Source organism: Oxyura jamaicensis, chromosome 5, assembly GCF_011077185.1.
Source record: "Oxyura jamaicensis isolate SHBP4307 breed ruddy duck chromosome 5, BPBGC_Ojam_1.0, whole genome shotgun sequence".
NCBI lineage: Eukaryota > Metazoa > Chordata > Aves > Anseriformes > Anatidae > Oxyura > Oxyura jamaicensis.
Genome location: NC_048897.1, coordinates 54,073,496 through 54,088,706, shown reverse-complemented (window position 1 = coordinate 54,088,706; position 15,211 = coordinate 54,073,496).

Here is a 15,211-nt window from a genome sequence, read left to right as displayed (position 1 = left end):
CACACAGAAGTGTAAATTGTATTTGCTCTGGGTCCCTAGATGCTATCACAAACTTAATAAATATCTACCGCCTTGCACTTGAACTGTGCTGCTATGGGAGAGCAGTCCATGAGCACTAAAACAATACTATTACCGAGATGTCAAAATGTAACTGAACATCAGCTCTGTCTGCTAGGGAAATTAAAAATAATGATCAGGTTACAAATGCCATCTTTTGCATTTGAATAGCAGCAATGAGGCAGGCACTGTAATGCATGTGTTATCTCTGAGCAGGTAAATGGCACTGGCAGGCTCTTATTTATGTTGCTGTCATAAGCATGCCTCAAAAATTTGTTGTCACAGTATTGTTGTTTCCCTACAAGATATATGATGTGCATAAATTAGGAATATGAGGGTCTGCTTCTTCTTTCACTACCACATGCTTAACTCCATTATCTTTAATGAATTCACTGCAAAATTAAATAGCTATGTAGCACTGCAGAATGCCTGAGCTAGATCAGCCAATGCACTCTTCATGTTGTTCTTGTACAGCTGAAACACATGAATCTTTTGAGTAAATAAAAGCAACATGAAACAGGGACTTCATTTTTAATTTAAGCACTATCCCAAAGCTGATACGTAATTCATTTTCCCGTAACCTAAGAAAGAAGAAATATTAGGGAGCAACACTGGAAAGCAAAAAGGAAGAAAAAAAAAAAAAAAAAAAAAAAACCACTGATGGGTGCTCCCTCTTCAGGGCAAGAGAAGTTCAAGGGCATAGCATCATCTTCCTCAGGACCTTTCCAAAGAAAACCAAAGCAGTTGTGCTCGATACCCCACACACAGAGCCTTGTCTTCAGGCCACAATAGATGTGTTTGTGCCTGTGCTCCTCGCTCTCTGAGGGGCACGTGCGGGCACCCTCTCTGACCTCCCCTGAACACGCAGACACCTTCCTGCTCTCGGCACCCTGCAGCACGGTCAGCGCACCAGAGAATCAGAGAAGCATTTAGGAAGACCTCTTGGCCATAGCAGCTGCACAGGCACCTCCTCACACGTGGACACTGCTGGGGCTGTGGTGGGACGCGTAACAACAGAGATGCTGTGCTGTGTGTCCGTGGGTACCCTGCAGGTACTAAAGGTCAGAAAGCAGCGAGGGCTTGGTATGTCCTGGTCTGCAGGAAATATCAGCTTCAGAGACACCGAGATTAGACAAGTGTGCTGCTCTCTAGAGAGCCCAGAGCTCACAAAAGGCACAGAGAAAGGGCTTAGACATCACCTAAGGATTGCTGAAACCCAAAATGTGATCTATTGGCTTTCCTCTTCCTTCCCAGTCTCACCTCCTTGGCCATTTTTATGATTGCAGCCCTTTCACTGCTACTGTTTCACGCTTGCAACTGCTCATCTTACTGAATTACTTTGTTGCTCACTCTCCTGTTAGTCCTAAATTTTCCCTGCTCCACCTATCATTCCTCACATCCTTAACCTTTGCAAGGAACATTTGCCTGCATTATTTATTTATTTACTTAAAATGTTCCAAAACCCTCTTTTGAATTACCTGCCATGCTTAGATTACATTTATCCCCAGACTAGAAATCCTCATGAGGGACATCAAATACAGAAAGGCTTCCTCAAGCTTTTCTGTCGTTTTTGTCGGTGGTTCATTTTTGCAGTGACAGCACTGGGAGAACGCAGAGTCCACGGCAGCATGGTGCAGAATTGTGCCACGTGGACTCATGCAGGACGGGTGGATGCTGCTGTCCTGGCATGCTATACAGATGCTCTCAGATCCATTTGGCATACACTAACACTAACATACACTTCTCCTAAGATATTTAATGGCCACCTCTGCCACTCTCCACAGACGTGATGTGAAGTGCCAGCTCAGCTGGGGTTCACCAAAGCCGTGGTTTAAGCTTCAGGGACAGGGATGCACGAGACTCCCCCCAGCAGATGCAGCCTGCTGAAGCTGAGCGGGTGCTCTCTTCTAGGGAGCTCCCAGGTGAGTCTGCTCTGGCTTTCTATGTCTGATGTTATCAGTACCTCTGGATTACCTAACTGAGGACAAGGTATTGAGTAGATTATTTCCAGAGGAAAGGAACTCGCTGTCCTTGCTTGTAAGTGCCATCAGGGAGCTGCGTCATGCTGTGTGTACCTTAATGCGAATAGACACCTGTGCTCCTATGATGGGAGTGCATGGTGTCCAAGTTTGCTGCTAAACTGCAGAGAGATTTGATGTGGCATTGAGAAAACCTGCTTGTCTTCCCTACTCTGTATTACCAGAGACGACGAGTTCTGTAACCACATCAAGATGCTCTAGCTATAACTCAGGAGAATAATAAGAAGCAGGTCCGAGGTAGGTTGCAGTTACTCACTTAACCTTTCTGAGTCTTGTTTTCCCATATAATCAATGCAGGTCCTGATATTTTCCTGCAAGAATAAATCTCGTAGGCCTGGGAGTCACTTGGGCACCCTGCACTTGAGGATCCTGTCCAAGACGTGGGTGTGGGGTGGCACAGCCACAACATATGACTTCTCATGAATGATATTTTGTAGGGTACAAAAAGAAAAATAGCTTTTGAGGAAAACCAAGCCATTTTGGAGCATCACATGGGTGAAGGATAGTCCTTGGTATACATTTCCACTGGGCCTGTGGCAAGACCTAAATCAGTAGAGTTATGTGAATAGGAGGATGCTTCTGGTAATTTGGGTCTTATAAAAGTATTATCCCTAGTTCACTCTGAAGTGTTTTGCCTGCAGCTATTCAGAAAAGCATTTTTGCATATGCTGCCTTACTCCAAAGATGGGCTAAATCACAGTCCTGTCAAAATTTCTGAGAAAGTCCTTACTGAGTGATGCTCAGGCCATTCACCTGATGAATGGCCTCATTTGAAGAATGACCTCATGAAGAATGACCTCATGACCAAATGAAGTTGAAGAATGACCTCATTTAGTTCCAGTGGTGTTTAGAGGGATTCTTGAGGGTTTAAAATGCATCAAAACATTGTTGGACTCAGGAAAAAATGCCCCCATTTTCCACAGCTATTCACAGGTGCAGTCATGTCTGCACCGCCTGTGGATGCTGCTCTCAACAAGGCTCTTCTCGCTCTCCTGTGGGCACATCTGACACCGACGTGCAGCACGACTGAGCTCCGAGGGCAGCCATGGAAATGATCCGGCAGGTAAAGCAGAAAGGACTGCAGAACTGTGTAAATGCAAGCACCTGCTCAGGATAAGATTCTGGTAACCCAGGTGGGCTAACGAGGGGTGGCTGACCCAATCCTCAGCTGCAGCCTTATTATTTTCCTTCTTGTCTGCCTCAGGTGCCATTCCCATGCCTGTTGAACCATGGCAGCACTGCTTTTGTTTCTCTAGATGATAGCTGAGGGCCTGAGCAGTCCGTTTGCCCCAGCCACTGCGCTCCTCTAGACATCTCAGGGGCTGTCAGCCACAAACCAGCCATACCCTCAGCTCCCCAGTCACTGCCCCACCACCTGCATGCCCACGTGCAAAGGATTTCAAATTATTCTGATTTTAGAACAATTAAAGCAGCAGGAAAATATTTTATGACAACATATTGTTCTTCACTACTGTTTAACTTTTGGGGCTGTTAACTGCAAAGCTTTTTTTTTTTTTTAACCATTCAGGCTGTTAGGATAAAACATTCAGTTCCACTGTGCTAGGCAAACAAGTGTAGCAAAAATTACATCTAATTGTATAATTAGAAGTAATATATAATATATAATTGTTTCTAAGTATAGAATTACGCAATATGAAACCAGACTCTCGGCTGGGCATGCTACTTGTTTTATCTTATTTCAGCTCTTTTGTGTTTCTGGGTTCTCGGAGCCCCAGCTCAGCCCCTCCCTGGCTCTGTCCTGTGCCCCAGGGCTCCGGTTCCACAACCTGCATTGCGCCCTGCCCAACCTCGCAGCTGTCCCCTGGAGCCAGCTACCTCACGGCACTGGCAGCCCCTGGGTCACGAAGAGGAGCGGTGAGCTGCTGGCACTGCCCTGAGTGCCCCAGCGGGCTCCACGAAGAGGGGCGAGGAGCCCCTGGTGGCACCCCGGGCTGGCAGAGCTCTGGCGCTGGGGGGCTGCAGCGTGACCCCTCTGTGCTCTCTGCTGCATTTAGCTCAGAAGAGACGTGGGTTTTCCAGTTCTTGTGGTCATAAGGATGCTATTTAATGAAAAGTATTAATGGAAAATATTGAAAAAAAAAAAGAAAGAAAATAGCTGCACCTCATAAAGGAATGTTACCTGTTTTGATTTAACAGCATGATTTATTGCCTTTTGATTGCTTAGTAGTGCAACGTGGTTTACTTAGGGAAATGACTACAATCTAATTGTTACTTTTCTTATGATAAAATCTAGTTATCACTTTAATTACAGTTATGAAGATCCTTGTTTCTGCCTTTCTCAATATTTTGTGCATGGCATTTTATCTCCCACAGCAGATGAGTGTGGTAGCCCTCAGCCGTGTACCCAAGGGTCTCCATCAGGACCAGTCCCCGGGGCAGGACGAGCTGCCTCTGAGGGCAGTCCGTGGGAGCCAAGGCCGGTCTCTACCCCGAGATGCCAGTGTTTCATTAATCCTTGCAAGCAGCGCGGCACTTCGTCATCCCACTGGACAGTGGTGTTGCTCTCTCTGGCAGAAGGCAAGTGCCTGGGGGTCAGGCGGGGAGGCGCGGTGCGGTGAGCGGCCTCAGTGCCGTGCTGTGCCGGGGGGCAACGAGGGGCTCCGGCCCCCAGGAAACGCTCAGGCAGCTGGAAAGCAGGCGAGGGGCTGCAGGGCCATGGGGCTGGCACCCGAGCAGGCGGCCTGATGGCTGGTAGCCATCCTGGGGGCTCCAGCCCCGCTTCGACCTCCTGGTGCCTCCTCCTGGGTGCAGCTTCCTGCACGTGGCTGCGCGCTGGTGTCACTGTGCAGGGGTTCTGCAGGCAAATAAACGAGACAGAGGTTTTTGTCAGTATAATGTTAATTGTTTTTTTCTGCTAATTAACAGCCCATAATTTATAAATTAGTATTCATCAGTCCACTGACTCTACATCGCTCAGTCTGAAACATGCCACACTACTCAAGTAAAACCTGTGCATGAACCCATTTTAATACTTCAAGTCCCTTGAGAGCCTGCACCATATTCCTATCAAAGAAAATGCTGAAGAAAAAAAACACAACAGAGCTTTTGTTGTCATAGAATATCTTTCTCCTCTCTTTTTGCTTTCTCCCTTTTTCTACTGCCATCATGTTCCCAAGATCTTACTTCTGATTTTTGCTAGAACTGAATTCTGCACAAGTTCACAAATGTTTTATCAGCTTGCAACTACTTTTACAGTGTATATACTGTCTTTGTTAAAAAAAAATCCAATTCCAATTTGGTGAGCAGTTCGACTTAAGTAAAAGTTTAGGAAGAAGGTTCAGAATTTCCTTTGACTGCAGGCAGCACCTGGTAGGTGCCACAAACCTACCTGCTGTGTCCCTGCGAACCCCTGGAAGCAGCCGTGCCCCATACTGCCAGAGATGTATTCTAGTGTCTTGCTGCCTCTACAATTAGGAAGTTTTTCATGTTGTCCAACCTAAATCCTTCCTCCTGGAGCACAGAAAAGCAGCAGAACTGTGTTTTGTTTCAGTATACAGGATCAAGCTGAAAAGCAGATATTTTAAATTCCTTAATGGTCTTAGATTTTAAGCATAGCCTTAATCATGCCAGGAAACTGCACTTCACAAAGCACGTATCTTGAAGATTTACACTTCTCCAGGTAATTTTTTGTATTTTTATTGATTAGTTTGTGTCTGTCAGAATGTGTGTTTGATAGAGATCATGAAAAAAGAAAAAGCGTCTTTCTGGAATGTATTTCTTTGGATTTGCAAACAGACTGTCAAGGGCTTTTGAGATTTTGGAGGATGTCTACCAATGCTTTTTCAAACTGTTGCAACCCTCCATATGAAACAGAACTAAGTAGCTTTATTTTGCTGTTCCTCTGGCTGTATATGAACAATTACTCATACTCTGTGCTTTTTCTACTACATTTACCTGCTCAAAGTCCTTCTAGGATCTAACACAAATAACCCAGTGCAAAGGCATAGCTCAGTCTGCACTAGACACTCTCACTCTTCTCTGTTTCATTTCTCATCCACATCACTGCACGGTTCACTCAGGGGTCAGAAAATAAGTTTGTGTGTGTGTGTGTGTGTGTGTGTGTGTGTGTGTCAGCCTAAAACCATATATACTTCCAGTGACAATTTGCTAAAAATATGACTTGCAATAAGTAACTGCCAGAGTGCTCCAGCCTCTCCTGTTATTACATTAATCACCACAATCCCTCCTCCCTGCTCCATCTCGTAGCACCTCACCTTTCCTTCTCCTGTACTAGTTTTGTATAGTGGTTGGGCTGGAACCACAGCTTCCTCGAGTCAGATGGCAAATGCCAGGGCTGGAGAGGAAGGCTCTGGAGGGTATGGTGCTATCTGCTGGTGCACATTCAAGGTTTCTGTAATTTACCGCCCACAAAGCAAAAGAGGCTCGAGCAAAAAGGCAGAGAGCAGACATAATAATTTACTTACTGTGCTCTACAATTTGTTTTAATGACCAGTTTGTGATTCTTATCAAAAATTATTCTGAAAAATACATCTATAATGAGACTAGGAAACATATGATAAATGTACTTGTTATTACATGCGAAGACTATTAGAGTAGTCCTGGGCCTGATCTGAGTTGTAAAATCCACTGCCAAAACCTTACTCTTACATAGCTTATTCCTTCCTTGCCTTGCCCTGCCTTTCCTTCCCTCTTTCTTTTCTCTCTTATTTTTATGCATTCACTCTCTTAAATTGTGTTCAGAGTCTGCTTCTAGGCACTGTGCTGAAGATAGCATGCTGCACAAATGCCCTTTTAATTTCCATGCTACTGAAATGCAATCAAAATAAAAGATTTATTTTTTTCAAATGCACTTGGTACCTGATGGCCATTTAAGTGCCTTGATGGTCCGTCTGTTGGTCTGCTGCCAATCACTTGGATGCTCTTTAGACAGCTAGCTTAAAGCACTCCAAGAAGCAAATGGTATTAATGTCTGATGGGGATGCAGCAATAAATCCTCAAATAAAAGCACAAAGCAGAGATACATGAATGCTGAAATACACAAAGAGAGGAATTTGCTTAGAAGTCACTTATAAAATCCAGAGCCTTATCTTCTGGACAGCTTTAGAAATGAAATGGACAAAGAAATATGTAAGCATATAAACACTTTGGAAATGCATTTTGTGCACAAGATTAATATTATCTTTACATGTTTTTCCAACGTTCACTGTGTGAACTTCCACAGGAGGGGTAGCTGATGGAGGACATCCTGCAGGGAAATTAACCAACGCGAGCTCCAAGCTTTCGTTTGAGCACCTCACCTCCAGACTGCACCCGTGTTTCACCCGTGCTGTTAAAAGGGAGGGTTTCTGGCTTGGTGCCGTGGGTTTCTAATGAGCCACTGAATGCTGTGGGTGGAGCTGGTGGGCAGGGAGGTTTGTCCTACACATCCTCACCCCTCCAGGCTGCTCCGTCCCTCACAAGGCGCTGCGCTGGTGACTTCTGGCTGGGATGGGGGGGATGGAGGAGGAGCTGGGGCACAGTTCAGGACACAAATCTCCTCCCCGAGCCCCTCCGGGGGCTCCAGCCTGTGCTACACCAGCCTGCCCAGAGGAGACCCCCCACCCTTGTGCCTGGTGGGGCCGCCAGGCCTGGAGCTCTCTTCCTCTGCCCTGCAGGGCTCAGGCACCATGGGCACCATGAGGGCACTCTGCGTCCAGGCTTGGGCTGCAGGTGGAAAGGAACTTTGCAAGATCAAAGCACACAAATACTGAGGGCACTTAAATGGTTCTCCAGTGACTTGCATCCCTCCTTGTTAACTTTGTTACAATTTAATTAATTAATACATCTTATTTCTAGATTCTGTGAGGTTCTGCTGCCGTGTAAAATTCTGTGCTGTGTGTGTGGCGATGCGGCGGGTCTGTCCTGGCACAGCCTATGCATTTTGCTGGATATTTAAAGTGACTCCTTCTGACCATGTGTGCCAACTTCCAGAAGAATGAGGGATTTATCTCTCTCCTCTGCTTTTCATCTTCCTGTCAGATTGCAGTCTGACGCGTGGCTGATTGCTGATAACTCTACCCGGCTTTGGTCATTTTTTATTCTCATGGACTAGTGGACAAGAGACAGAGCCAGGCAAATGTCTTTTAAATGTAAGCTCCAGATGAGTTTCCTTGTTACTGTCTAAATGTCTCCTCTGCTTGTCATCACTTGTCACGGCTTTGCACCTACTTTGTGATTTCTCCAGACGCGGTGTTTCTCTTGCTTTGGGTATGCTGTAGGTCATCCTTGTAGAACTTCACTGCAGGCTTGTTCATTGGGCTTGTGTGGCTCCGAGTAATATAAATAAATAATAAAAACTAAGAATAGATAACTTGGTGGAGGAACTGTCTGGTGAAAATGAACAAATTAGCCCTAAAAGAGGCTTTCTCTAATCAATGGAAAAAAATGTGGTAGAGGAGGGTCCAAGGATCAGAAGGACCTGCAGCTGCTGGGGAGTGTCTTATCTTTTAAAACTTTCAGGACATGAAGAGATGTTCTCTGGTCTGTTGAAGACCTACAGAGGTGTGTCTACCTCCTTCTAACCACAGATTCAGTGCAGAAGGCTGGCGATCAGTAAGAGGCAGGTGCCTGTGGAGTCAGCACTTGTCCTGCTGCCCCCACTTGAGGAGCTAAAGACCAGGGAAGCTCCTCAGCTTACGCAGCTCCATAGAAGCGGATAACCCCAATTCCATGTCTATGCATGGTCACAGGGAAATGCTGAAGCAAGGGGGATATCAGGAGCTCTCAATTTCAACCTCCTCTGGAAAAGGAGGTGTGTGAGGTTATCCAGGGCTCTGACCAGCCAAGTCCTGAAAGTCTTTAAGGATGCAGCCCCTGCTGTGCCCCAGCTTGCTCCAGCAGAGCTGTGTCATGAAAGGGCAGATGGAGGTGTTGCCTGGGGTATGCTGCCTCGAGGCAGCACCATGGCATGCAGAAACACTGCCAGTGCAATCTGCTTTAGTGCCAGCTTTAGTAACTGCCTTTTTACACTGTTTGTCCACTGAGTTTCCTCCTGTTGGCTGCAGGATTTGAGATGCTTCAGAACAAGAAAAGGCAAATATTACTTGGTTCATGACTGGAACAATGAGCAGGAGACTAGATTCTACAGACAATTACCCTCCAGCTCTTTTCCTTTGCCTCTTTTTTTCTTCCTTTGTCTTGTTTTGAAAGTTGTCTCCATAATACATGCCATCCTGAATGCTTAGGACACAATGAACAAAAACAAACCAAAACTATTTAACATGGCAGGCGGTGAAAGAGCTTTTCTGAGTGTGGTTACAGAGGACAATAGAGGATCAAGAAGTTCCTCTTCATAGAGGATCAAGAAGTTCTGGAGCTCTTGTGTCTGGGAATGTTTTCCTCCAGCTCTCCCAGACTCCAGGCCTCAGACATGAATTTGTTGTGGTCTCAGGTCTGGCTCCACACATCATGTTTGACCAGGTAACTAATTGCTGATAGATAATCATATATATATTTGTGTGTATACAACAGAAATATTTCTGAGCTCTAGGCAAATTTACTGAAATCAGAAATCAAGCTCCTAAATTCCTGGACAAACTCTGTCTCTGTCACTGCTTTTGTGTGGGACTGGCTGCCTCTGGCTGTGTGTGCCCGTGTTTAGGCTAGTGTTTGCTAAAGATACTCAGAGAAGAAAAATAAAGGTGATAAGGATCAGGATCTGAAATGGAAGTGATGCCTGGAAGGGAATGATCAGAGACTGGATTGCATCGCTCCAGGGGCTGACGAGTCAGTATTTTCAGACATTGACCAGTGCCAAGAAAGCACTCAGAAGAGCACTTAGACTGGTTTAGATCATTAAAGCATTCTGTTGAGAAAATAGCTAGGACAGGAAACCTGCTTCATGGCTAGTTTCAATGTCAAATTACTTTAATCCTAAACCATTGGTTAGTAATAACATTTACTGCTATAACTGGGACTCTACTATTGAAATACCAGTAATAATGCATTCAAAACAAAACAAAACAAACAAGAAATGGCCTTTAGTATTATTGAAGGATGTAAAACAAAAGGACATCGAATGCATTTTAAGTTGTTTGAGTCTAGACAGCACCAGGCACCAGGAGCCAGCTCTGGCGAGTGGGGCTGGGCTCGGCCCTGTGTGTGAGCCTGGGGCAGGGCAGCGGCCTCGGGGGGTCTGGGAGCACTTGTGAGCCAGCAGGACCTGGGAGGCTCCTGCCCTGCTCTCCTGCCTCGCCCTGGCCTGGTTGGAACAACACCATGGAGAGAAAACAGCCTGGGCTCCTCAGCCAGCAGTTCTCGTTCTGACGGGATGGCTGCAGAGCAGGCAGGTTGTCACAGTGCTGCGTTACTCCATGGCCCACGTCTATTCCGTGAAGCCGATTTGGTATATTTACAACTCACAGAGTCTCATTTAAAATTTACAGAACGGGATGGCATTTTGTAAAATGTGAGCAGCTATCCTGCAGGACGTTGTGCATAGCAGATGACACCTGCACTCCTTATTATTTGGGTACACATTATAACAAGCAAATGCTTGCAACAGCTGTGCTAGTTAGGAAATAATTTTATAATGAAATCAGTTCCACCAATTTAGCTTCACTTGGATTTTTGCCTTCACATAAATAGGATAGCATAACCATTCCCAGCTGACCATGCACGAGCTAGATGAGCAGAACAATCCTTCCTCATCCAGATGATGATTGCTAGCTCTGCGGTCATTTGTACTGTAATCCAGGCTTAGCTTCAGCATTCAAATTCATCATCTCCACCTACGTTGGGGAAGACTTCTTGCACAACAAGCTCTTGCCTGATGATTTTACACTTTTTGTATTTCTGTCTTGCAGATTGGACTACTGAGAAAAATACCACTGATGTTTGTGTATAATTCCAGACTCTTTTCCCCTCTGCTTTCTTCAGAAATATTACAAAGCTGTTGATAATGACATTAGGGCTACTTCACAAATCCCAGGCTCACACAGTGGGACGAAGAGGCAAGAGAAAACTTGCCTGAATGTTTTCTCATAAGAAGCTCTAGGCAGAGGCAGCTGCCGCGGAGCAGCGTGCCGGTGCTGCTGCCCCCGCACTGTGCCGGCCACAGAGGGCAACGGCCACGGCCGCCCGCCGGCTGGCTGCTTTTGAAGCTTTCTGCCCTGTTGCCCTCCCTGGCCGGTCCAAATGAAAGGGGATCTGTGCGGGGAGGTACCGGGGAGCAGCAAAGTGGCAGGATGGAGTGCTGCAGGAGCCTGGGGCTTCACGTCGGGTTTCTGGTCCTGGGTTTGCCCCCAGCTGGCTGGACGCCTGCCGGGGGGGTGACGGGGGCACTGCAGGCTGCAGCCTTCCTGGGACACCGCCAGTGCTCAGGTCTGTGCTAGGCCACCTGAGAGGTTTGGGAGAAGCACCAGACAAGGCGTGGTGGTCTCCAAAGAAAGACAAATGCTTGGTCCCATGGCATGGAGCATTTTCTCTGGCTTTGCAGTGTGAGCCAGTGATTTATATTTAGTGTGCGAAGTGGCATGTGAGGATTGCTCTCAACGCTGCGTGAATATTCCTGCTTGGGCTGCTCCGGGGACCCGCAGCCGGCCCCATCGCTCTGCTGCCATGGCAGGGGGACCTCTAATCATTCCTGACAGAAGTGTAGAGTGTAGAATGGCCTTGTAAGAAAGTTTGTCTTCAAAAAAAGTTTACAGAGGAGCTTCAATTATGATTTATTTTTCCATGTTGCTCCTGTTTCCTACAGCTTTATGTAGCTTCTGAGAGTGTTCCGCTGTTTTTTATCTTGCTTTCTTGTCTTTTGCATGCAGCCTTTGCAAAGCGGCAAATGAAGCAGAAATGACTTTAATGTCTCATTCTATTTAAAATGTTTTATTTTCCTTACCACTGTGGATGCTTATTACTTCCTTAATTGATAAGCTGCAAATTCCTGGGCTTGTTACTAAGGATGAAATAACTTCATTTAGTAAAGTTGCAAGCTTACTAGCATTATTTAGGGTAGTGCTAGTCAGTTACCATTACCTGTTTAAGTTTATATTTAAATTAAAAAGACTTTCTTCAGAGTAATCCTAAGGAGCCACAGGCATGCATTGGTAATAATTTATTTTAGACATTTCCAAAATTTGTATTTTTGTTTGTTTGTCTCATTTTGTTTTTAATATAGCAATGTATAGAATATATATCTGGCTAAACAGGAGTGATATTCCTCATTAAAATATACACTTTTTGGACTTGGGGGCCAGCTAATCAAAAGACCTTAGAAGTTAATTATCAGTGTGCAGTTGTGGTTATTGGGTTCCATGCCCATTAGGGATCAACATCAACTTAATGCTCCGTACCATTTCCACCAGCTGTCTGTGCTTGGTAGCACTCTGTCAGGAAAAGGGAGGGCAGACCCCGGTGCAGGGCAGGCGCTCACCCAGGGCCCAGCACAGGGCTGCGGGGGGCGGTCAAAGGAAGGGAAGAAAGAAAGAAACGTGAAAGCTGAAGCTCTTGGTGCTGGCCCTGAGCCGCCCTCGCTGGGAGCACACGGGTGTGTGCAGGGGCCCGGGGTGCTCTCACAGCACCGCGGGGCCGCTGCGCGGGGTCGGGCTGAAGGCTTCCTTCCACAGGGCACCAGGAAGAAATGGAAGGAAACGATTGTACAAGGTCTGCTGCAAATCTTAAACATACTCACCACTGACACCATCTAATTCTGCAATGTAAAATGATATATTATTCTTTAGCTTTGTGAAAAAATAAAGAGCAGCTGCTAGTCAGCATCCCTTAAAACTCCTTATCTCACTTCTTCACTGATCTCTCACTTGTTTGTGCTGTAATGAAGGGCTGACATCTGAAGTTTTAAACACAAGTTTTAGCCACCATTCATGATTGTACTTGGAACTATTCATATTCTCTCAGGAGCGACGGTGAAGGAATCCCCTCTGAAGTGCAGCACCCTGAGCCTCCCCAGCACGGGCCGGGGGGGTGGCAGCAGCTCTCCAGCCCTTCCCTGGCTCTGCCCCATCCCATCCGCCTGCGGTGTGCCCTGGCAGCCCCCTCGTGCCCAGCCACTGCCCCGTGTGCTCAGCTCGCCTCTCCCCCTGCCGTGAGTGCCCGGGGCTTGCTTGTGCTGTGATCCGTGCGCGTGATTTAATAACATGTTGACACGTGTGCTGAGGCAGCACCAGTTGGATTAGCAGGTCTCAAGGGGGAAAGTAAAAGTTGTGCTTTGTGCCCAAGGGCTGGGTCCCTTCCCTGCTGGTTTTGGCAGCATTTTGGTTAATAACAGAGCCACAATGGCAATATTGCATGGCAAAATCAAGTAAAGAATATGTAGTGTCCTAATGAAAAGGGGTTTACAAAGACCAAAGTAAAACCATAAATAGCCACAGTTTGATTTATAGAGAATATCAGTTGTTACTTTGAAAATAATAAAAAAGCATCAAATTACTGGCAGTTAAAACAGTCCTGTAGCAGATTCAATGCTCAGTAAATATTCAAGTTATATTCTGCAATTTAGTCCAGGCACATGGTCTTTGGATTGGGTATCTGGGGCTTTGGCTGAATAATGATAAGAATTAAAATACGGTAATGATTTTAGCAGATCTAAATGCTGCAGAATGGCCACAGTAAATAAAATTAAGATGATCTTTCAGTGCACTTTACTATATATAAAAAACTACGGATATCGATGCAGGGAACTCATGTAAACGCTAGCTGTTAAAGGCAGCCAGTTCAACAAAATTGCAAATCAGTACTACAGCAAAACATTAAGACTGGAGATTAAATTTAACTAGAAGTTTGATAGAAGAGAGGAAAAGTGCTCTGTGTTCACCCAGGAGCTGCTATAAATAAACCCAATGCTGCAATCACTCCTCAGCGGTTGTGCTGGCAGCTCAGATTGTGTCCAAATCACCTCTGACAACGGGGTTAAAATGTTTGAAGTCTGTGTGAGCAGCAGAGTTTTGGCAACTGGCTGCTGCAATACCAGTTTTTAGAAAGCTCTCTATTAGAGGTCAGCTGAACTGCAGACCTGTCAGCCGAGTGTTTTCCCAGTCAAATTAATAAAAATGGTGATAAAGAAGAGGATGAAAGGGCTCATGGGCATCTGTGACATGCACAGAGGGAAACAAACTGACTTTTATAAAGGTGTGCTCTGGTCACGACAACTTCCAAGAGTCAAGAGTATGTGTAATGCTGACTGAAGGGTCCTGAATTGCCACAGGGCATTTAACGAGGCATTCATCAGCGGGTCCCAAGAGAATTCAGTAGCTGCAGCATGAGAAGAAAGGCTTCTGCACAGATTAAATTAAAATAAAATAAAAAAGTAAAATAAAATAAAATACTTTCTAAGTACAGGACAGAGCACAAAGCGACAAGTTTTTCAGTTATAGAGACAATCTTCTCTGAGGTCCCACTGAGATCTGTGCTAAGGCATGAGGAATTCAAGATATGTATTAAATAAAATAAAAAAAATAAAAATAAGTGAACAGTGCAATGTCAGAATCTGATTATTATAGGCAGAGGATGCAGAAACAAAGACGAAAAAGATGAACTGTGAACAGGTGCAGAAGGACTTTCAAATAAGGAGCCAAAAGGTACAGAAACTGCAAATTTTATTCAAGTCAATGAGGAAAATGTGGATGTGCAGTGAAAATGTGCACTTGCAGGGAAAGACGATCTACATTTATCTGCATGGCGCAGGATTTAGGAACACGGTCATGGGATTTAAAAGCGGTAGTTCTGATGTCAGTGAAGAAGTTTAAACCCACCCGAGCTGCAGGATCACTTTGGCACAGCACAGCCCCGGCGTGGTCAGCCCCCACCAGGGACCGGAGCACGTGCGCAGGCAGCGAGGAATCGCTACGGAGTGGCCTGGAGGAGACCAGCCTTTTCTCTTCCAAAACCAGAAGCAGGGGGCATTTAACTCACCTAGTGGATACAGCTTTCAAAACGAGTTCACTGAACGCTCCTCGGAAATTACTAAAGTTCACACTTCAGTAACCACAGCAACCGTGAGTGCCCGAGCCCCTGACGTGCGGCGTTTTCCCTCACAGGACAGCAGAAGTCCTACAGGAGTGTCAAGCCGCTTCGTTTTGCTTCCTGCGTGGGTGGCCACAAGTGCGGCACCAAGGCGGTGCAGGAGGACGAGGTGAGGCACC